This window comes from Sorex araneus, chromosome 2 (genome assembly GCF_027595985.1).
Source record: "Sorex araneus isolate mSorAra2 chromosome 2, mSorAra2.pri, whole genome shotgun sequence".
Classification (NCBI taxonomy): domain Eukaryota; kingdom Metazoa; phylum Chordata; class Mammalia; order Eulipotyphla; family Soricidae; genus Sorex; species Sorex araneus.
In genome coordinates, this window is record NC_073303.1 from 313,388,394 (window position 1) to 313,414,716 (window position 26,323).

A 26,323-nucleotide genomic window follows, 5' to 3' on the forward strand; every position below is an offset into this window, starting at 1 on the left:
GACATACATACAAGGCATACATCTTAACCCCTTTACAATACCTCCAGCCTCATATTTGTGGCTAAAAAAAGGAAAATGTGAAATTGCAAGTGTTGTGTACTTGCTTTGGTTAAGCCTAAGATAATTATTGAATGACTTTAAACTTTAATTTTTATTGAAATTATATTGTTTTGCAATATTGTTTACACATAGAAACAATATTGTAAATAATACATACATATACACAGATATGTATATATGTGCATATATATATAGAGTATCTCTATATGTCTCTCTAAAAGTAAATTATCAAATCACATCTACCATCAAAGTGCCAAAAAAATGACTCAACCTCTATCTGTTGATCTATTGGGTCATACTTCAACTTCCTACTGTCTATCTACTTATTCTTATTCTCTGTCATCCTTATTCTCTGTCAATGTCAGTTCTGTAGTCTTCATTCTAAGGTTGGATTTGTATTTTTTCTTTTTTTCCCCCTTAATTTTCCACATGTTCTACATGATTATTAAATAACTCCCCTCTCTCTCCATTGCTGATTTGTTTACTAATCCTGTTTCAGCTTTCTGAGTCATTTGTGGCTCTAGAGAAGGATTTGCCAAGAAAGCTAATTTAGCTCCACCTCTATCTATATATATCTTAGACTAACATAAAACTGAATTTAAGGCACCAAAGTCTTATATCACAGGTTAACTGTTGTGTATGTGTAATGTTACAACATTTATGTTTAATATTACAACATTTTTGTCTGTGGTCTTATTGGAGTGAAAATAATGTAGAAGCAATAGGGATCTTCTAAAATTGACTTAAACTAGAATTTATATGATTTTTCCTTCTCTTGACTTAGAGAGAATCATGATTTCAGTCCTTTAGTTGGGAATTAGATTCAACCCAGACACGAGCAAATGGGTCTGGACACTAGGTCTACTCATGGAGGAAACCTTGAAGCAGTTGCTTACACTTTATTTGCTGTTGTTATATTATTAATTTATTCTTTCCTAACTTCTGCATTTTTCTCTAATCTACCCTTTCTGATACATTTGCGCTTGTGACAAGTTTAATTTATTTGGCCACAGAATTGTGTGTAGCTAACTAGCTCATATGGGAATTGAATTTGCAGTATTGATTTCAATAATACCATACTCAAACTAGCTGAAATAACAAGCAAGAAAATCAAATTAGATATATAAGGCTTATACATATATTTATTATAGGTTAATTGCAATTTTCTCTTTTAGGTGCTTAATTTTAGCCATTTTCACCAATTATATGACTTCCAGGGTAAAAGATCAAGTTTATATGTCTCTTTTCATTTTGTGTCTTATGTTGGAATTACAAACTGGAATGAACTACTAAGTTTAAGCAGCAACATCAGAGATATTATAGTTCATAATGTTTTTTGACAGAGATTGAAATAGCTCATGTCAGTCATTCCTAAAACTGGTAGATTGTGGACAAAGAAGTGATGAGAAAGATTCTGGCAGATCTCAGATTTATATTTTTATTCCTCCTTTCCAATCTCTGAGTCTGTTCCCTGTTCCTATCGTAAAACTAATATAGCTCTGTATCCAACTGTGTTGAATGACCTAACCCCAGCATTATATTTTATAGTTCAAATTTATCGTGTCTGGAAATCTGACTAAGTAGCATAACCAAATATTAACACTATTTCAATTACTCATGGTAATTAATCCAGTGTTCTACTCATTTGACTGTAGCATAAACACAACTTAAGTTTTTCTTCGCCTAATTTGTTAGGAATGGCTAATGATAGTTTTGCTAAATTTAAGTCATTTGAATTAACATTTTGGCATGTATGCATTTGTAAACTCTTTAAGGCTTGTGCTAGATTAATGTTTTATGATGAACTATCATCATCATCATCATCATCATCATCATCATCATCATCATCATCATCCTATTGATCGTCGAATTTCTCGAGCGGTCTCAGTAACATCTCCATTCGTCCAAGCCCTGAGATTTTAGAAGCCTCTCTCTACTCGTCCTTCAAATGATGCCGTACTAGAGGCTCTTTCAGGGTCAGAGGAATGAGACCCAGCTTGCTACTGGTTTTGGCATATTAATACACCATGGGGACCTTGCGAGGCTCTCCCATGTGGGCAGGAATCTCCCAGTAGTTTGCCAGATTCTCCCAGAGGGAGAAGTAGGCTATAAGATATCTCGGCTGCATGCTTCCGCGAGCTGGCTTTTAAGTCTCTGGATGCTGGCCATTGACAGGATTACATGGAGCCGGGGGAAGTCCCTGGGTGTGACTGCCTACCTACTGGGAGATGGGAAATCTGGGTGAAGGAAGCCTGTCCTGATCTGAGCAGCCTTGGAGGTCTCAGCCCCGGGTCCCACACAGTTGGGTTCCTCTGCCGGTTCCTTCATGCATGAGGCTCGTCCAAATGTAAGTAGAGAGGCCTTAAACATGGCTGAGTCTAGGGTCCTGAGGTCTTCAGCAGCCAGGAGCTCTGCTCAGGGTGGGGAGGGGAGCTGGAGCCCATCCCCTCTGAGGAGGCCCCGGGGAAGACAGCCAGGCGTTCTGGCAAGAGACTCTCTGCAGATGAACAAATGATGACTCTCTGCAGATGAACTATCATGCTAACAAATATTGTGGGTAAAATGTTTGAATAGTCCTAATCTTTGAATGTTTTATTGAACATATCTTATAAAATTTTATTTTAAATGTTTGTCTTTGTGGTTGAAAGAAGTGCTCATTGAATTTAAGTTACATTCCTTTGCGGATTAAAATTACATAACAAAATTTATAGAATATTATGATTTAACTATGAACTATTTTATTATCCAAATTTTGGAAGAGAACACTTTTATGTCTCCTATATTACTTGAAATATTATTCATAAAGGATCTCTTCAGTCTTCTGCTACTTTGTACTACTACTATAATGGTTAACTAAAAAGTATGCAGTTAGTCAATGATGCATACTATTCATTATTTCCATGAGAGTTTGCCTTTTTCTTATATGACAAAAATAATTTAATTTTAGCAGTCATGGCACTGTTGTCCCTTGTTCATCCATTTGCTCGAGTGGGCACCAGTAACGTCTCCATTGTGAGACTTGTTACTGTTTTGGGCATATCGAATACGCCACAAGTAGCATGCCAGGCTCTGCCATACAGGCAGGATACTCTCAGTAGCTTGCTGGGCTCTCTGAGAGGGATGGAGGAATTAAACCTGAGTCAGCTGCATGTAAGGCAAATGCCCTACCTGCTGTGTTATTGCTCCAGTCCGCATAATCTAACATTGCATGTTATTTTATTTAATACTAGAATGAGCAATGTGAAGAGACCCAGCAACAAGAAAATTATTATCAGGATACTTTTCAATATCTACAGAGGAGAAGACTAATGCAAATATTTAATGTGAGGAAAATATGTAAACCAGTTTTATTTTGCCATGTAAACACTTTTTAACTTCATGTAATACCACTTTTTTTTTTTTTGCCAGTATAATCAAGTCATTGGAAAAATGTTTGCGGGTCACATCCCGGAGAGTTCTCCCTCTGTTTCCTGCGCTGCATCTTTTGACTTCTGGTTTAATACACTTTGACTGTATTTAGAATAACAAACCAATTTGAATTAGATTTTAATGTAGTATGAGCCAGCTTGATGAATTTTGCAGTGGTTATCCAGTTTAACCAATACCATTTGGTAAAAAGGGCATTTCTTTTTTTTTTTTTTTTTTTGCTTTTTGGGTCACACCTGATGATGCACAGAGGTTATTCCTGGTTCTGCACTTAGGAATTACCCCTGGCGGTTCTCACAGGATGATATGGGATGCTGGGAATTGAACCTGAGTCGGCTACGTGCAAGGCAAATGTCCTACCTGCTGTGCTATTGCTCCAGCCCCAAAAGGGCATTTCTTATTCAACTTCATACACCCTGCTCCTTTCTCAGAGATACCTAACTGTCATTATTATCCAAAAATGTCACTGGACACTGGATTTCAAATTATCACCCACTGGGCTGAGTGACCATTTTTATTTAGTACCATATGATTTTGATTACTGTAACTTCATAGCATAATTTAAAGTGAGGAAATGTTATATATACCTTTCAATTTCTTTTACACAGAAAGGCTTTCGCTTTTCCTGGGGTTTTATATATATATGTGTATATATATATATAAATTTTAGGAGTGATTTTTTCTAAGTTCTTGGAATGAAGAATTTCATCAGAGTTTTTATGAAAACTGCCTAACATGTACATAATGTGTTGGATAGGGTAGATGTTATGACAATGTCATAAATAAGCATGGGATATTTTTTCATTTTCTGTTGTCTTCTCTTTATTTCACAGTAACATAGCTTTCATCATATAGGACTTTTACATCTATTGTAAAGTTCATTCTTGGGTATTTTACTGTGGGGACACTACTTAAATATAGCATTTTTAAAATAATATAGTTTCACAAAATACATCAGATAAATAACAATTATGCATAATATATAAAATACAAATCTCTGAAACAAACTCTCCCTATGATAGCCTCAAAAAGAAAAGTCATAGTCATAGACAAATAAATATATGAAGAAGATAAATGGATGGTGAACAAGCATATTAAAACAAAATAACTTAGAATATTTTAAAATATTCTAAGTTATATTAAACAATTTAAAATATAATATAAATTAAAATAAAATAACTCAGAAAAAACACATGTCAATATGACAATGTGTTATTTCACACCAATGATAATGGTATATATATTATAAAACTGGAAACACTCAGTGTTTGTAATTATGTAGGAATTTTCTTCTGGGAATGTTTCCTGGTATAGTACCTATAAAACAACATTGATATTTCTCAAGAAAGTAAAAGTGAAGCTCTCATACAACAAAGATATTCAACTTCTTGAAATATCATTTTGAAAATGTATATGTGCACAACTTGTTCACTGGAACACTTCGCACAATACCAAAGATATGATAATGATACAAACGTCCAACAATGCAGGACACAAATGGATAAAGAATTTGTTGTATACATGCGCAAAAATATGTGCAGCCACAAGTAAAAATAAAATAGTGCAATTAGCAGCATCTTGAGTGGAACCTAAAAATATATTGAGCAAAGTAAGCCAGAAAAGAGAGAAATATAAGATGATTGTATCATTTGTGGTATATAGAAAAACAAATCAAGATTACGAACAATGGTAATTAATAGTAAACCCAATCCAGGACAATGATTATAGACCTGAGAATACCATATTGGCGAGGAGGAATGTTGAGAGAATGAGAAAGTAGACTAGACTTATCATTAAATCATTGGTGGAAGTTCTTAGATCCTTTGGTAGTGATCAAGTAGGGTAACTATTTGCACAAAACCTATAACTCTCAATAAAGAAGCAATGGGTGTATCGGGGGGGATATGAATATCAAGATAGAGGTGACATAAGTAGAGTGGTGGAGGGCATGGTTGCTTCATGGGTGGTTCTAGGCTATATAGTTTCATAGAAAAAATAAATAGTAATACAACATATAACTTATAAAAATTATAATAAAATTAAGTGAGAAAAATACCATAATACTTCTGCAAACATTCAAGTATAACAGGTATAAAAGATAATTATTTGTTTCAAAACATATGATCACCCCATATTTCTGTTTCTTATGAAAGAGCAATTTCTTTAAGACTTGAAAGAGACACTTATGAAATTTTAACTAAACATAATAAATTATTTACTGAATTTAGTGAATGAATTATCCTTTCTTTCAATGTTTTTTTCAATACTTGTACAAAGTCAACTCTTGCTCCAAGAATTTATTTAAGGATAAAGTGTCGAGACAAAAATTCTAAATATTATACCTGTATTCTGTACTTCATTGAGACTCAGTTTTATCTAAAATTCTTAAGCCATGTAACTTCATTCAAACAACCTTAGAATATCAGAAAAATGTGATTAATATATTTGATGCTGTTCAAGTCTTTTAATCATAGAGACTTAATAACCTTTACAGGTTCCATTCATCTGTGAAGAAATAAAATGTTACAGTATGAACTTTTATTTCATTCCACTTTAAATTTTTCTTAATGTAATCTCAGGGTTCATTATCTCTAATAGGAAAATATATGTCATTGTAAAGATTATTAGAAAACTGAAGCCAAATTCCCTAGAATAGATATCATAGAAAATGATAAATGTGATATTTATGGATGTTAGTGGTTATTAATTATATTTTAATTGTATAGAACTCTTTTAAAACTAATTATAATAAGAGGAACAGTATAGTAGCTCTGCTTACTATCTAGTTTTTTAAAATCTATGTATGCTATTCAATTTTCTATACTATACAGGGTGTTTATACTATACAGAGTGTGGTCCTGGAATGAGGTATGCCTAAAATTACTATTAATAATCTTGTAAATCACAAAAAACTAAAATAAAATATTAAAAAAATAAAACAATGTATAATTATTGAATAAATTAAAATGACTTCTGTTGATTGGGGATATTGGTCATTGGAGGTACATGCTTCCTACATACTCTTCCTTGTACAAGCACACACAGAGACATTTTAATTTATTTTTATTTTTTTAAAATTTTATTTTCATAAGGTTGTTCACTCAGGTGTGCGAGACCCGGAGCTGAGATTTCCAAGCCTGCTTGGATTGGGACTGGGCCTCCTCCACCGAGAACCCCCATTTTCGAGTGGCTTGGCAGCCATACCCACAAACTGCACCTCGTGCCATGTAATCCAATCAATGGCCATCCAGAGACTATAAAACAACATCCAGAGACTATAAAACAAAGCTCCTGGAAGCGCACGATCATATTTGCAGCTACACGACCTCTTATAGCCTAGTTCTCCCTCTCAGAGAATATGGCAAGGTACTGAGAGTATCCTGCCTGCAGCACAGAGCCTGACAAGCTCCCCATGGCACATTTGATTTGCCAAATACAGTAGTAGTGATGGGCCTCATTTCTCTTACCCTGAAAGAACCTCCAATGTGGCACCGCTGAGAAGAATAAGTAAAGAGAGGCTGCTAAAATCTCAGGGCTAGGACGAATGGAAATGTTACTGGTGCCCACTCGAACAAATCAATGATCAATGGGATGACAGTGATACAGTGATACAGGGATCATAAATATAGAAGATAGGTATTGAGAATTTGTTCTTTTTTATTTTATTGAATCACCATGAGAAATGTTGCAAAGCTTTCAGGCTTAAGTCTCAGTCATACAAAGATCAAACACCCATCCCTTCACCAGTGCATATGTTCCACCATCAAGAACCCCAGTATACCTCCCATCCCACCTACCTCCCACTTGTGTGGCTGATGATTTTTCACTTTATCTCTCTTTACTTTGATTACTTTCAATATTCCAACAGAAAACTCACTATTATTTTCCCCCAACAATCAGACCTGCTGAAAAGGCATCGTTTGATGATTTGTTTTCCATTGATGAGAATGAAGAGAATATGAGGTTTTGGATTTCTGTTATCTTAGTAATTAAGTCCAGAGAAACTTCTGCCAGAAGTCATGCCACTGCAAGCTGATACCTCCAGTTAGTGAGCTCTATAATATGGAGGTTGCCACACTGCCACCACCGCCATCAAAAGGAAAGACTAAGAGAGAAAAACCTTTCCCCTCCTGGGGCGGCATGGGGTCATAGCTTAGTTCACAGTCTAGAGGCATTTCTGCAAGAAGCCGCTGGATTCCGAAACTAGTGGGCCTTCGGGATCATGGTCTTTTAGGAGCGGAGGAGTCAGAGGAGTCGTTTGTGTGCAGCCGCTCAGGGTCTTGTCTGGGTGGAGAGCCGAGAATTTGTTCTTTTTTAAAAAAATTTTCTCTGAAAATTTATGATAGGCATAACATTTTTCTGTCAATTGAGTCATTTGTATAAAATAGAAACTATAAGTGCAAATATCTAAGTTTGTAAGACTTTTCTGAGTGTAACAACTCTATCACATTTCTCCTTGCACAGTAGACAATAATAATAATGGCCCAAGAAGTTTCTCTATCACTGTCATCCCATTTTTCGTCGATTTACTTGAGTGGGCACCAGTAATGTCTCTATTTCACTCAACCCTGAAATTTGAGCAGCTTCTCCTTACTCGTCTTTCCTGATTGGAGGCTCTTACAGAGTCAGGGGAATGAGACCTTTTGTTACTGTTTTTGGCATATCGAATACACCGTGGGTATTCTTGTCAGGCTCTGCCGTGTGGGCAGGATACTTTCAGTAGCTTGCTGGGCTCTCCAAGAGGTATGTATATATCTGTTTCTGTATTTTGGATATGAATACGCCACAGGGAGCTATTTAAGTATATATATATATATATACTTAAATCTATATGTATATATACAAAATATAAGTATATATATTTTGCTTATTAAGTGAAAAAGACTGATTCTGGTCCCAGTTTTACTACCTTATATACAATGCTGTCTTATTTCATACTTCCTGCACAATTTTTCACATCTGCAGAGAATGAATGGAATCTGAAAAGGGGGTTCTTTAGAGGACTGATTACACAGAACAATCTTACAAGTACTTAATTATAAATAACTATTTATAATTAAGTTATAATTAATTTTATATAATTAATTTTAATTATAATTATTTATAATTAATTATAAATAATTAAGTTAACTTGATTATTTATAATTAAGTACCATTAAATATATCACGAAATCCCGCCTGTCATTGAATTTCTCAAGCAGTCTCAGTAACCTCTCCATTTGTCCTATCCCTGAAATTTTAGAAGCCTCACTCTACTCAGCCTTCCCAATGATGCCACATTGGAGGCTCTTTCAGGGTCAGGGGGATAAGATCCAGCTCGTTACTGGCTTTGGCATGTGGATACACCATGGGCAGCTTGTGAGGCTCTCCCATGTGGGCAGGAAACTCTCAGTAGCTTGCTAGTTTCTCCTAGAGGGAGAAGTAGGTTATAAGATATATGGGAGCTTGCATTTAAGTCTCTGGATGTTGGCCGTTGATGGGATTACACACATCTGGGTTCCTCTGCCGGTACTTTTATGCGTGAGGCTTGTCCGAATGTGTACAGAGGGGCCATGAGAATGGCTGTGGCTAGGTTCTGGTGGTCTTTGGCCACCGGGAGCTCTGCTTGGGACGGGGAGGGAAGCTAGAGCCCATCCCCTCTGAGGGGCCCTGGGGAAGACAGCCAGGCGTGTGGGAAGAGACTCTCTGAGACATTAAATATATGCTATGTAAAAGAGACATTAAATATATGCTATGCAATATTCTAAAATTACTGATTAAAATTATGTTAAGGAATATTACAGAATTAACAACAATAAAATTTTCATCTCATGTAATATTAATGTTTTATTTTGAAATAATGATAACTTATAAGAAGTTGCAAAAGGCAGTAGAGTTATTCTATGTATCTTGCCCTCAGTTTCTGCCATGGCTACATAGTATCTAATGACAGAATATCTAAAAATTGAAGTCCTATGCCACCTTATCACACGGAGACACTCTAATAGCAATCACTGCAATTCAGATACAGGATTATTCTACCGCCATAGAGATTTGCTGATAGTGACATTTAACCAATTTGAATGATGCAATTGTCATTAGGGAGTGCTATAATTTTTGCTTCATCAAATATAATGAAACTATCCTACTAATGCAAAAACACAGTTTTAACGTCTGAGAGATGGCACAGGAGTTAGGGGCTCATACTTTTCTTTCACAGGAGTGGAAGCACTGATTGTAAGACCAAAAATCTTAATAAAAACTTAAATCATTTTTAATATTCTGACTTACTCTATTAGCTTAATACTCAATACTTACTTGTATAGAAGATACCTAAATGAGTATGCTAGGGGGCTGGAGCAATAGCACAGCGGGTAAGGTATTTGCCTTGCACATGGCTGACCTGAGTTCAATTCCCAGCATACCATATGGTCCCCTGAGCACCACCAGGAGTAATACCTGAGTGCAGAGCCAGAGTATTCCCTGAGCATCATCGGGTGTGACACGAAAAAAAATAGAGTAAGTTAATACTTCTAACGGGTGATCTAGTGATCTAGTTAACTAGAACAATATCCAAGTTCTACCACATCTATGTGAGAAATCCAGCCAAAAGAAGACATCACCCTATTCCTTCCTCTGCTTTCTTATTCTCGCCTCAATATAGAAAAGTACAAAAAACTATCCAGACAAGGTTCAAGACTGTGCAAAACTCAAAAGAACAGCCCTCCTATGTTTCATCTGGTGATCATAGTCTGTGAGCCACAATCCTGCCTGGCCTGAGATGCCCGCTCTGACAAGCTCACTAGGCTCTGGCACTTCAAAATAAGGATTTCAGATTTAACTTAGGTTGGCCTCATGCAAGGCAAACGACCTACCCACTATATTATAGCTCCAGACCCAATCAGTAGGCTATTGACATATGGGTTGTTTCTTACTCTTGACTACTGTACTAACACAGTGTTCAACAGATAAACAGTTATTTCTCTGTGTTGTATTCTCTAATTGGCTCATTTAGTGTTAATAATTTTTTGAGGACTGTACTGGTTTCCTTAATGGCAGCAATAATTTACATTCCCATCAACAGTGTATACAAATTCCTTTCTCTCCATATCCTCTCCAACACTTCTTGTTTTGGTAGAATAGTTACATTAGGGAGGTATTCTGTGATGACAGTAATGAGTGCAAGCAACTTGGCTCTCCAGAACTCCATTGACAGAATGAAGAGTCCTTGTTCTGCTGGTCTGTGCTTTAAAAGAGTGACATTGGCTTACTCTTATTCTTCTAATTATATTTATTATTGTTGTATATGTGCTCGACTTTTTCCATTATCATATCCAAATTAATTTTTGTAGCTGTATATTGTCATAAATAAAACACATTTCGATCTGATGAAGAATGATGTTCATAACACAGATTTCAGACTTGAAGATGGAGGCAGTAAGTTGATATCTGTGTTTGCTTCCCCAATGCCACCCCTCCATCCATTGTGCATTGATCAGTATATAATTCACTGTGCCTAAGATAGTGGTATGACTAAAAATGGATGTTTAAAGTTGTAAAAATAGAAAGAAAAGGTATATAAGGTGAAGGGGCAGGCAAGGGTTAGGATATTACAAGTTTCAGTTGTTTTGGGCTGTAAACAGTTCTAGTTTTGGATATACCTTTGGGGTGTTAATCTCATATTTATTCTTGCTTTGTACAGTTTAGGATTTCTGTGGATGGCGTTATTCTTCCATGGACTAAACTGAAAATAGACTTCTCCTATAAATAATATTTAGTAACTAAAAATCTAGCTGCACATGTGAGACAGCCTGATAAGTTATTTTATTCTTCTGCAGAAATAAAAATATGATTATCATTGGAATTACATAGAAGTTAGAATGTAAGTGTAGATATGACTAGTAAAGGCAGAGTATATTTTAAGGATGGAACTATCAATAAAGTACGTAGAACCAAGAGATAGTTTGCAGATGGCATTTTGAAGTCTCTCCTATCCATTGTATTCATAGACTTTTCAGTGTTTAAACACACTTCCTATTTTCTTAAGTCAATTTGAATCAGGTTTCTTGCAGTTGAACGCCAAAGATTTTTGATGAATACTCTATATTAAACAAAAACTACTTCAATTAAAATGAGGATAAATTTAATAGTCAACAAAACCTTTCAGGTTAAGTATCAAAGGATATTAGCTTGGCAAAAAACTTGAAATATACCTATTATAGTCTATAAACTTAATTTTCACTATATAGGGTCAGGAAGCAACAATGAGATACCTTGAAAAAGAAATGTTAAGGGGGAAAATGGAAGTGTAGGCTAGTGAAATATTAATAGCTAGACATACTTTAATATATCAAGAAATATAAAAGGATTCTTTGCATTAACCCATAATTTTATGTCAAATATTTATGACATAAATTTTTATTTATGTCAAATAAAAATTATCTGTGGACACATATAAGGGTTAAATATAGTGTTATTCAGAAACAGAACTAGTGACAACCTAAATTTTCAGCTATAGAAACAAGCTAAGTATATTACTTTAAATTCACCCTAAGGACTATCAAACTGTCCATGTTTCTCCCAGTCCATATATAAAGGGGGTTATCTATTTACAAAGTGGTTGTGCACAGTGAGTGAATCGATTTATATAAAGTGCTTGGTACAACGCCAACTCATTTAGCATGTTTTATTTACGGTGGCTGCTTTTACTCTCCGCTCTCTTTCCTTTTTGTTGTGGCTATGAGGAGGTGTGGCCCCCTTGATTGCTGTGGTTGAGCACTGTTGGTTTTGGTGCTAACTGGGTCTGGGCAATTGTACATTTGCTTGTGGTGTGCACACTACTAGTTGTAGTGTTGTGTAGGGTTGAATTCCTTGTTTGCTGTGCTCGTATATTCAGTTGAGGTCTTGTGGGGGCTAGTCAAACCCTTTAGTTATGGCATCCATGCATACTTAGTTGTTGAGTGCTGAAGATTGCATAGTTTTGTTTTGGCACTAAGCACTTAGCTTGTGGGGCAGGGCCAGGGGTTGAACAGGATATCTCATTTTATGAGAAAGGTGATCTTCAATGGCACCAAATTCTTGGGCCCTGTTATTTTTTAATTCTTATTTTAAGTGTTAAGATCAAATCTCTGATTATACAATGAACACAATGACATAACTAAGTAGTTTCTAGAATACACAAAATCTATTTTTAAATCTAGCCTTCAGGCATTTTTTACTACTCAAAATACTTCTCTGCCAGAACTTGATAGGAATATCTCTTTGAGGCTTCCTCATGTTTCTTTTGCCATTCAGAAGCTCTTTCACTTTATGTAGTTACATTTTTTTGTCTTTTATTTTGTTTCCTTTTGTCTTACAATCACTGTTTACCTTAATTTCTCTATTGTAGTTACAGTATTTATCATAATTTTAATTATGAAATTTTTATATTTAGAAGAATTATATCATAATTATATTCCAAATGAGCAGAATAGATTATCCTATTTGTGTATATGCCCTTATCCAGTGTCCTGACTAATACTTAGGGTTTGGGGGAGAATACTCAGTGGTACTCAGGGCTTACTTCAGATTCTCTGCTCTGCAGTTTCTCCTGGGGGAGGTCAGTGGACCACATAACGTGAAGGAAATTAAATATGATCAGTTCCAGACAAGGCAAGCACCTTAACCCCTGCACTATCTCTTCCCCCCAACATGAACCAGTATTACTGTGCACACTTTCAAAAAAGGAGGCATTCAATGGCAAGGAAACAAAAATCAAAGACAAGCAAACGTAACTACATAAAATGAAAGAGCTTCTGAATGGCAAAAGAAACATGAGCTAAACCTAAATTACAGCTAAATGAATGAGAAAAATATTTTCATTCCACACCTCAGATAAAGGTTTGATATCCAGGGCACATAAGATACACACAAAGATTAACAATGAGAAATTCAAAACCCTATCAACAAATGGGGAGAGCAAGCGAACAGGCACTTCTCAGAGGAAGAGAGGAGGATAGGCAGTGGACACATGAAGAAATGCTCAGCACCACTTACCATCAGAGAAATCCATATCAAGATGACAAGAGATACGATCTCACATCAGGGAGATGGCACATATCAAAAATAGTAGGAACAATCTGGTTGGCAGAGATGTGGTGAAAAAAGGAACTATCATCAACTTCTGATGGGAACATTGTTTGGTACAACACCTGTGGAAAACAGTTTGTAGGGTCCTCAATAAACTTAGAATTGAACTGCCATACACCCCATGCAATTCAACTTTGGAGCATCTATCTCCAGAACATAACAATGCTCTCTCAAAAAGACCTATGCCCATTATTCATCACTGAACTCAGTACAGTAGCTAAGATATAGAATCAGTTTAGGTGTCCAGATAACAGATGAATGGATTATGAGAAGTGTTATATATACCTAATGGGATACTATGCAGCAGCAAGGCTTGATGAAATTGTGCAGTTTGCTCCACCATAGTTGGAACTCGCAGATAACATGTTGAGTGAAGTAATCCAGAAGAAGAAAGACAAACACAGAATGATCTAACTTATCTGTGGAATATGGACGACTAGATGAGGAATTGTTATAAAAGGGGGATGCTTAGATCACCTTTGACCCCAGTGTTTATAGAGGAGACAGAGAAGAAAAGAAATCAATTGGGAAAGAAAAGAACAAGAATTAATGGATTAACAGGCATTAGGGCTTTAATTATACCAGTGATATGAGCAAAGGGCACAACCATGTACCCCAAACACAGATTCAACAAACTGAAAACATGAAATCTAAGCGGCAACCACTAAAACTTTGTAATGTGCCTTCCGGTTGACAGGTGGGGATGGAGTGGGGGCTAGGGATAGAGAGAGAACCTGGGACCACTGGGGAGGGAAGGTAACACTAGTGGAGGGTTTGGTGTTGAATTATTGTTTGCCTAAAACACAACTATCAGTATATTTGCACACAATGGCACTTTAATTGTTTTTAAAGAAATGTAGGTATGCACATCTTTGCTTTCTCTATATATGTCTTTTGTCTTCTAACGTTTATTTTCTGGTGGGGAGGAGGTGTTTGGCCACACTCATTTGGCATTGTTCACTGCCAGTCCTGCTACTAACACCCAACGATCCCTCCTGGAGCTGTGGGGAATAAACTGCAGAGCCAAGGTTATAAGTCGGCCAAGCTTACTCTTATGTAAGATGGGCTCCTTTCCTGAGCTTCTAATATTTTCCTGACCCATATTCTAATTTCCTTTTGCCTTAGAGTGTGAGTTGAATTTTTATGCCTTACCTTGTAACTGTTGTTTGAAATGATATTGGAAGTTATACCTGGTTCTAAAATTTTTACAATTTCTTCCAGTTCATGCCTTTACTGAACTTAAAGAACAAACAACAAAAAACTGAATGAATATTATATAGTAGCATAAACTCTCCATTTTAATAGCCAAAAAGTGCATCCAATACTGGCATTCTCTAGTTTAAGACAGGTGTTCATTTTTCTTTTAGCTTTCTTCCTTTAGTTATTTAATTCATTATTTAATTCATTTGTAGCCAAATACCTATAAAACTGTACAATAAAAAATATTTGTGTAATAAATTATTCCTAGTTTCAAGGAGTAAACAGAGTAAAAAAGAAAGTAACAAGTAAAATTAAACATGAAAATCACAAAGTGACTGATTCCAACATCAACTGAACTGACTTGAATGTTAAGAGGTGAAACTAGAAACCATTCAAGAATATCAGGAGGATAAAATGTGATAAAAGAATTTTAATCCAAAATTGGAAAAATGAGAACAGATGGATTTTTAAAAATGCTTTGCAATAGAGTTGCATGAGACAAATATAATTTCTTATGCCAGTTCCTTACTCAGAGAGTAACAGAATTTAAATGGTTTTGCTACAGTTTACATGCATTATTCTGATAACTTTTTTTTCCCAAAATCAAATGCTGAGTGAAAGGAGCAGCCATTTCCCAGCCAACTGTCAGGGTAAGTTGGAAGCTGAAAACCAGAATCAATTTAAATCTGACAACATAGTGGAATGTTCAGTTAACTTTAAATGCCTTTTAGAGAATACAAAAGGGAATGTATTGGCTGAATTGGCTAATCCCTTTTTCCAGAAGGGACATATGATTTTGCTAATTTGTCTCTGAGACATCCATGAAGAAGGAAAGGAGAACATACGGCACTCAGTAGCTTAAATAGGTAAACTGCTGTTTTGCACTTGTTTTCTCTTTATTCATCATTTTGCAAGAACAGCTATATATTGGTGAGTGAAAAATATGCTTAAAATATTCCAGTTTACTTTTCCTGGAATCCCTATTGCTTGGATCATATAAGTACATGAAAGATTATCCCAATACAATACTTTTCCAAAGAAAGCATTAAGGTTTAATTTGCTAAAATATGATTTGGAGGGTTTTCCATAACAGTGCTCAGGAGGGTTTTCCAAAACCATACTCAATGATAACCAGAGGATGTGATGTCTCTTGGGCGCTATACTTCCCAGGAACCCCTGGGCTGTGCCAGAGGTGCTGGAGGACCTCCAGAGCTATATCCAGGGAGCCTGAGGATGCTAAGAGTTACTGAAGATCAAATTTGTATTGGCAGCATGACACACATGCACAATAACCCCCCCCATAATTTATATGATCCCTCATAATATATTTTAAAGGCAAAATGCCTTTGAGCTAAGAGTTCTTGTTACCTTAATATGTATATGACAGACTTGATAGATATTTTTAGTAAACGTGAACTAGTTTGCTCATGTTAATATCCTCTTAAAACTGGGGAAGACCTTAAAATTAGGGAATAGCAGTATTTTTTTCTGACAAACTGAAGCTTCAGTTCTGGTGATAAGATAATACAAAGCAAAAGATGATTATATATATGCACATATATATGGAGGTATGCCTCTAAACATTAACAAAATATGCTTATTTCTTATACTTTTGAGACAATTTTGAGAGATTATGATGAGCTAGCAGTTATAACAAAAACAATATATTTGTAACTAATTGAATTGCTGCTAATGTAATACTGCTTGCTCATATGATATAAATTCATACATAATACAAATTTATTTACATATTTTAAATTTTATTATTTATATATCTTCCTTTCTGTTGAATATTCATGAGATAGACCATTATAAATCTGTTCATGATTGGGTGTCAGTCACACAATAATCCAACACCCATCTCTCCACCATTATACATTTCCCACCACCAATGTTCCCAATTTTCCTCCCATCATCTCCATCACCCCACCACCACCCCACCACAGCCAACCACTATGCTGTATGGAAGGCACTTTTTCTCTCTCTTTCTCTGTTTTGTGCATGTGATTTGCAATACATATACTAAGAGATTATTGTGTTTGTTAAGGGCATTCAGTATTTTTATCAGGAAGGTAAAGGAGGAGTAGATTTTTTAACTGGGTGGCAGCTTCAGAGTGTAGATGTAACTACTTTGGCTTCCAAAAATAAAAGGGAGATGGGAGCAGGTATCCCATTCAGACTCCAAGAAAACCTGGAGATCTCAGTCACAAAAAATGCAAACCCAAATTTTCAGTAAATTATATCTTGGTGAGGTCTGCCCTGGCATTGTGGAGTCTGTCCAGGGAAACTGGCAATTTTGATTGTGGGAGCAAGTGGCTGCCAGGGACTCTGCTTGGGCAGGCGCCAGGCTGACTTGTTCACCTCAGATTTACCTTGGGCTGTTAAGCCTTACAGGAGTCTGAGGTTAACTGTGATTCTTAATCTATTTCTAGATTTATATATGGGTCTCTGAAGCAAAAATGATAAATGAGCTTGTATACCTGAGCCAGACGTAGTTTGTGGGTATGGCTTCCAAGTACCTCATTTTGGGCGGGCCATTTAATTTTTTGGGAAACTTGGTCCCGAGTTGCTGGGGTCCAGCCAGAGTTGCGAGGGTAATTTAGCAGTATCAGGAAACCTGAAAACTACATCAGGTTGCTGATGCACTCGCATGGCTGGTTCAGGTTTTCAAAGCATTTTGGACTAACAATTATATTATTTCATTGGATAAACTTAAATTTGTAGTTTGGGGCCAAGCCTAAGTGCTCAGGGCTTATTCCTGGCTCTTCTCTCAGATATTACTCCTGGAGAGGCTCAGGGGACCATACAGTCTGCTTGGAATTAAGCTCCTGTTGGCTATGTGAAAAGCAAGTACCAAAAACCAATGGATATATATATGTATATCTATGTATGTATATCACACACATATAGCACTGCACTGTAGCACTGTTGTCCCGTTCATTGTTCATCAATTTGCTCAAGTGGGCACCAGTAATGTCTCCATTGTGTAACTTGTTTTTACTGTTTTTGGCATATCTATCTATCTATCTATCTATCTATCTATCTATCTATCTATCTATCTGTCTGTCTGTCTGTCTGTCTGTCTGTCTGTCTGTCTGTCTGTCTGTCTATCTATCTATCTATCTATCTGTCTGTCTGCCTGTCTGTCTGTCTGTCTGTCTGTCTATCTATCTATCTATCTATCTATCTATCTATCTATCTATCTGTCTGTCTGTCTGTCTGTCTGTCTGTCTGTCTGCCTGTCTGTCTATCTATCTATCTATCTATCTATCTATCTATCTATCTATCTATCTATAGATATCTTCAACCCCAGGATAAACTTACTTCGAAGTAAGTATTTATATATATTTGTGTGTATATATATATTATGATGATATATATTCTGATGAAGCAATAACCAAGAAAAGCTACAATTTCCAAGGGATTTACTGCATCCTTATCTATAATAAAGTCATGGGAGCTGTCAAATTTCCAACAATTAAAAACACAATTGGGGGACCAGAGTGGCTAACTGAGGTTTCATTTTTGGAACTTTGCATTTGGAATGAACTTTGAGTGCTGAAATGGGTTAACAAAAAATTATATATATATGATATATATATATATATATGTATGTATGTAGGGCTGGAGCAATAGCACAGAGGATAGGGCATTTGCCTTGCATGCTGCCGACCTAGGTTGGATTCCTCCGCCCCTCTCGGACAGCCCAGCAAGCTACCAAGAGTATCTCGCCCTCACGGTAGAGCCTGGCAAGCCACCCATGTCATATTCAATATGCCAAAAACAGTAACAACAAGTCTCACAATGGAAACGTTACTAGTGCCAGCTCGGATGACAGTGATATAGTGATAGCATGTGTGTGTGTGTTTAATATGCCCTGTGTAATATTTATTAATCATTAACAACTGTGGAGAATATATATTGAAAAAGATTCAAGCTAAAATTTTAATTAGTGGAGAATTAAATAATAGTAATATTTTCCATTTCCTCCCAACTCATAGGAAATGGAAATTAGTTTCCCACAGAAGTCTTATTTCATATATATATAACACCAAGTTTCACCAAATAATGTTCTCCAAACACCAAGTTTCACCACATAATGTTCTCCTCTGTGTTCCTTTTCTTTTTGAAACTTTGCCAAACACCCAAAACGGAATACCTGATAGCCTTGGATTGTCTTGATTTTTCCCTATGACAAGATCCACCTTCATTACAATCAGTTATTCTATATATAATCTGGCTCTCACCAGACCATTACTTGACTCTTTATTTCTTCACATTAAAGTCCTATCTTGTTATCTCTGGTTTCTTTTTTTTTCTAATAAATGTATTCTATCAAAAGACAGAAATGATCATGACTATGCTCTGTCCAGGAATATTAATAGCACTATAATATTTATAGGACAAAAGTTAAAAAATTTATGAGAAAAATGACAAATATGAGCTTATAGTTTTTCCCTTCAAATATCTAGTAAAACATATAACAGCACTATAATTTTTACTATTGGTAACAATAAGGAATTTATCAAATTAGATCCAAACAGTACTGAAGAACATGTGATATAATGATCAAAGCTAGAAACTTTTATCATTTGTTTATAAAACCCAATCTTTGAGGGGGCCAGAGAAATAGAAGAGTGTTTTGGATGCTTGCCTTGCACACAGCCAAACTGTGTTTGGTTGCATATTTCCATATTGTGGAGCGATAGCACAGTGGTAGGGCGTTCGCCTTTCCCGCGGCCGACCTGTGTTCAATTCCTCCACCCCTCTGGAAGAGCCCAGCAAGCTACCGAGAGTATCTTGCCCACACAGCAGAGCCTGCCAAGCTACCCATGGTGTATTGGATATGCCCAAAACAGTAACAATAAGTCTCTCAATGAGAGATGTTACTGGTGCCCGCTTGAACAAATCTATGAGCAACAGGATGACAGTCAACTCAGTGTGAACTCCATGGGCACCACCAGGAGTGATTGATGAGCACAGAGCCAGAAGTAAGCCTTGATCACCATCAGGTGTGACTCAAACAAAACCAAACCAAACAAAAAAACTAATACTCATTTTTGAAAGAGAATTATAGATTCATATATGTTGAGGGGTATGTTAAATGTACAAAGAGAAAGGTATGAGAGGTATGATAGTATACAGACTTAGGCTGTTAATAAAGCACAAAGGAACATTTTAAAACATTTATCACCTGGGTCAATTATTATTGTAAATCTGTGTTTTTAGAAGTAGAAGAAAGAGTAGTGTTACAGTAGAGTTATCCAGCAATAATGATAATATATGAAAGTAGAAATAGGAGGAGGAGAAGTATATATTTGGGCATTGACCATTTTTAGTAGTAGAAACTGTAGCAAAAGAAAAGAATACAGCTAAACTCATAAACTGGTAATAATTTTACATCATTGAACTATGGTGAGTGGTAAGAGAAATTATTAATTATATTCTGTGTTGTATTCAACTTAAGGAACATGAAATAATAAAATTATTGAGAATAAATTCTCCACATAGAGTAATGTACATCTGTTAAACAATTACTTAAATTATAGCATTTTTACTTTTCTCAAATACTAGATGCCTAACAGAGCTGGGAAGTTAATGAATACTTAAAATTCTATTTATTTGGACTTAATCCATGACCCATGTTAGAGGACAGAAAATCTCCAAGCAGTCAGGTTGTATTTCCTTATCTTAAGCACAAGAAACAATCTTGAGACATTTTGTCTGTTGAGCATGGCAGAGAGAACTGGCTGTAAGAGACTGAGTTGAAAGAAACAGATTATCACAATAACCTTCAGTCTTCCTTGAAAATGACAAGCATACAACTCTAAGTTTCACCTAACATCACATAAACAGTGCTTGAATATCTGCTTTTAGGAAAGCTACAAGCAAAAGTTCATTAGATGTACAGTATAATTTGAATCTGCATATGAATAGGTTCTGAATAAATAATTCCTATGTGGTCTTCTACAGGAGAAGGATGTTGCTGGTCTATTCCTTTAGAAAGGTTAAATATTATCTTCCTCAATCACTTTTAAGAACTATTGAATTTTGATTAACAGAATTTTACTTTATTTGGCAAAAATTTTGAATATTTATTTAGGAAAACTGCTCCAATTACCCCTTATGCATAGGTCTATTTGACAAGCCTGAAGAAAACCAGGATAAAGTCAAAATTGTTTTTAAAATATGTATCATCCAACTCCTCTTATTGTTTGTACTAACTGCCATCTATTTCAATGATATATATACTTTTATGATTTAAAATGTATATTACATTATGGTAAATATAATTTGTAAATTACATAAAGTGAATTTCATAATGTTTCTATGTCATGGTTTATATGTGTGTTTTGTATGCTGCTCATGAACATACTAGGTGCATAAAATAAAATTGTTGCTTGTGTAAAGATTTCTCAGTAAGATAAGAATTTTCCATTAATCACAAAGTTTCTTCTGTTTTTATCATTTGTTGTCTACTTTTGAAATCCCTAGAAATTTAGACATGGATTTTTACCTCCAAAGGAAGACTATTTCAGTCAGCATATAAATAGACCTGGGAGTTTGTCTTTTATCTACAAGTGTCCTCTGTTTAACTTCATTGACCTGACACAAATGTGTGCTGTTGTAGACTCTATTTAAATTTAATTTGCAAAGATCAAGGCAAGGCTTTCAATTTTTCTCTATTATACTTATGAGAGAAAAATAATCAAACATACTTTCTTTGTCAAATACTTTGTTTTTGTTCATGCTTTATATGTTTAGTATATTAAAGTATAGTTGACTTATGAGAATATTAACATTTAATGGTCTAGATGTTGAATGTTAGCACACCATGTCTACCATCAAAATGGCATAATTCATAGAACCAATTCTTTCTATTCCCTGTCATTTTGGTAACTTTAGGTCTGTACTCAGAATTGGTCTTATTAGACAGTTTCCCCTTCATAGTGAGTGAGCTATACCCAGCATTTTTTTAATCTCTTGCTGACTTATTTTGCCTTATATGACTGTTTTAACTTATATTGCACCCTCAAGTTTTATCCAGATTATAGAAAGAAGCAAGACTGTATCTTTTCTGATAGTTTCAGAATATTATATGTGTATATTTGCACCACCTTTATCCCTTCACCTGCCATTAAGTATCTGAGTTGTTTCAATATGTTATCTAATGTAAATATTTATACAATTTGCATATACATGCAAAACTGTACATATTATTTTAAGATTATGGTTTAGTGGCTCTATATTGAGCATTCTCTTGGTGAAGCTCAGGGGACTAACCACATATGATGCTGAGATGGAACTCAGGTAAGCCATGAATGTCCTGAAGATTATATTTGTCTTCCTGGTGTTTGTCACAGTAATAATTTTTCTTTATTTTTAGTTACATAAATTTACTTTAAATTTATTCTGGATTATGTCACACATATACTGGAGTGATAGCACAGCTAGTAGGACATTTCCCTTCCACACGGCTGACCTGGGTTCGATTTTTCTGTCCCTCTCGAAGAGCCCGGCAAGCTACCTGAGAGTATCCCGCCCACACACCAGAACCTGGCAAGCTTCCCATGGCATATTCGATATGCCAAAATCAGTAAAAACAAGGCTCATAATGGAAACATTATTGGTGCCTGCTCAAGCAAATCGATGAACAGGATAACAGTGCTACAGTGCAGTGCTATGTCATACATTTGTAGAAACATTTCACCTTGTCCATTGTTAGCAAGTGAATGAATTTAATAATTAAATCTTTAATCAGGAATGAAATTTACTGTAAATTTTGTGACAGTTTCTGTAATGAATGTTTTATCTCTAATTTCTCTCTAATTAATTGTTATCCAATTTTTAGCTCATCACCTACTGGTTTTCTAAGATAACCCCTCATTTCTAGTATCTGAAATAGAAGTTCCAACTCATGAGCAACATGGCATCCCTTGCAGCTCTGGTTTTACTTATCCCCCACCTAACCCCCTACCTTTGAAAACCTAAATGTATCTTATTTCTAATTTTATTATGGGGAATATTAATGACTAATATTAAGCCTATGCCATTGAATTTACCCATCTATGGTATTTTTTTATTTCAAATTTAAGCTTCCACAGCAGAACAGATTTAATTTTTATCTTTCTATTTCTGTGAGTTCCCTAAAGCCCAGTTATCTACTCTGCATTTCAATGAAATCATTATTTTTGTCTCTTGGCCTCATACTCTTCCAACAATTGACAAGCGTCTTAAGAGGAAAGAGGCAAGTAGAACATTGGGGACATCTGTTACATTTGTCTTAAGTCAGTTGTTTTGGAATTTTTTTATATACACAAACACACCTTTTAAAATGTATGTAGTTCTTATATTCTTTTGTTATATCATTAGGAAAGGTATTTGAGTATAAAGTACTATGTCATAAGTATACATTTTGTATTCTTTCATCAGTGATATTTATATATAATTAATTAGCTGAATTTCTAGTAAGCAATATTTTCTTTATGATTCTATAAAAGTACTGGATAGCATTATTCCAGCGTTTGAAGGCCCCAAAAGATAAAACAAATGCTTGCCTTGCATATAGAAAATCCTGATTTGATCTTCAGCACTGCATATGGTCCCCAACAACTGAATATAATCTCCAAACATTGTATGGTATGATCACTGAATACAGAGGCAGGAGTAAGCCCTGACTGAGCACTGTAGATTATGATCTCCAAACAAGTAAAAAACAAGCATTGGATCACAAAATAACTGCCCAACCCTTCTTTATAGGCAGTTCTCTTCTAGGTAGCTGTATAATCATAATTTTAGTCATATTCTCTTTGTGCATATCTGTATATATATTGAATTGTTTTATAATCAGTTGTTATTCTTCATTGTTATATTTTTTGATAGACACTAATTTACACATACATTATTCTTTTGTTACATTTAATTTCCTTTCATACTGTATAGTTTGATTTTGACATAGCATTCATTCAATCCATTAAAGTTTATTTGGTTCATTGTAAAGATATAAATTTCTTTTTTTTTTTTTGCCTTTTGGGTCACACCTGGCGATGCACAGGGGCTACTCCTGGCTTTGCACTCAGGAATTACTCCTGGTGGTGCTCAGGGGACCATATGGGATGCTGGGAATGGAACCCGGGTTGGTTGGCTGCATGTAAGGCAAATGCCCTACCCACTGTGCTATTGCTCCCAGCCCCAAGAAGGTAGAAATTTCTTTCTAAAAATTTATCGTATAACAGTGGTTGTAGCTTAGGAGTAGAGCACTTGCATTGCACAACTGAGAGCTGAGATCAATTTCTAACACCACAAAAATATGGTAACACTTAACACTTATTTTTATGTATTAGAAATATATTTTGATATTTATTTTAACATGTATATTTTTATAATACTAATACATGTTATGCATGCATTTGCAACTATATGTATATTTATGATACACAGAAGAATAGATATGTAGAATAGTAATTTATTTATTTATTTGTTGCTTTATTTATGTTTTAAGGGGGTCATACCTGGTGATGCTCAGGAGTTACTTCTGCTCTACACTCCAGAATTATTCAGTGCTCACGGGACCATACGGGATGCCAAGATTAAACCCAAGTTGGCGATATGATAGGAAAATACCCTACCTGCTGTACACACAGGCCCCATTAAACATTATTTTAAATGGCTATTCTTCCTTTTATTTTTCAGGAATTTCTTTAAAAATGTTTAAAGTATATATATATATATATATATAGCTTTTTCATTTAAAAATAATGTTTTTCATCATTTTAATAAAAGAAACATCTTTGGAATTTTACACTAGGACCATAGTAAAATTATTTATTTATCTATTTTTAAAATTTTTTTAATTTTATTGAATCACCATGTGGAAAGTTACAAAGTTCTCAGGCTTATATCTCAATTATTCAATATTCAAACACCCAACCCTTCACCAGTGCCCATATTCCACCACTAAAAACCCCAGTCTACCTCTTGCCCCCGCCCCCCCACTCCCAACTGCATAACTGATGAATTTCACTTCATTTTCTCTTTACCTTGGTTACATTCCATATTTCAACACAAAACTCACTATTTTCGTTGGAGTTTACCCCAAAGAAAGACAGACCTACTACCAAGGAAGCATTTGATAATTAGTTTCCCATTGCTTAGAATGAAGAGATATGTAGCCCCACTGCTCCAAGCACATAACTCTTTTTTTTTCTTTTCCTTTTTTTTTTTCATCCCCCTACCCGCGCCTCATAATATGGTGGACGCCACGCAGCGTTTCTTCCCAAAAATGGGAAACAACCGGGAAAGAGGGATATTTCCTCTTCTCGGCCAGGCGTGGGGCTATGGCTTAATTCACAGTCTAGAGAAATGGCTGCTACTTTGATTACCTTCAATATTTCAACAAAGAACTCACTGTTATTGTTTGGAGTTTCCCCCCAAAGTCAGACTTGCTAAAAAGGAACCATTTCACATTGCTGACAATTAAGAGATGTTAAGTCTTTGCTGTGGCCGCACGGTTTTGGATTTCTGTATAAAGTCCAGGGAAAATTCTGCCAGAACTTGCATAGCCCAGCTCACAGTCCCAGTGCATTGCTGTAAGAAGCCGCTTTGGGTATCAAAATGGATTAGAAGACCTCTGGAATCAAAGTCTTTAGGAGCAGAGGGTCCGTTTCTCGCTCAGCAGCTCCGGATTTATCTGGGCCCAAGGGCGTGCCAGTAACACCCACTTCCCATGATTGCCTATGAGCCACCAACTGTAAAAACCGTATAACTCTGGGTTAGGAGTCTTAGAAGGTGGCTCTTGCGACGTGGACATTGCTGCTGCCGCCATTTTCCATGCAGAAAAACAGGGTGGAGAAATCCATCCCTGAGCAACGCAGAGTTGTAGCCCAGCTCACAGTCCCAGTGCATTGCTATAGGAAGCCGCTTTGGGTGCCAAAATGGGTTAGAAGACCTCTGGAATCAAAGTCTTTAGGAGCAGAGGGTCCCCATAGTAAAATAATTTAAATTTTACTCAGATTTCTAAAAACTTTTGTTGTTTGTTTATATTAGCAAACATTACATTTTGCTATATATTATGAATATGATATATTGAAAGTAAATTTGTCCAACTTTTTATTCAGACATTCAATTTACAATCTGTAGCACTCTAGCACTGTCATCCCATTGTTCATCTATTTGCCCCAGCGGGCACCAGAAACGTCTCTATTGTGAGACTTGTTACTGTTTTTGGCATATCGAATACACCACAGGTAGCTTGCCAGGCTCTGCCGTGTAGGCGGGATACTCTCTGAGAGAGACGGAGGAATCAAATCGTGGTTGACTGTGTGCAAGGCAAACTCCCTACCTGCTGTGCTATCGCTCCAGTCCAAAATACATTTTTTTTCTTTTGGGGTCTCATCCGGCGATGTACAGGGGTTATTCCTGGTTTTGGACTCAGGAATTATTCCTGGAAGTGCTCAAAGGACCATATGGGATGTTGGGAATCAAACATGGGTTGGCCACGTGCAAGGCAAACACCCTACCCAATGTACTA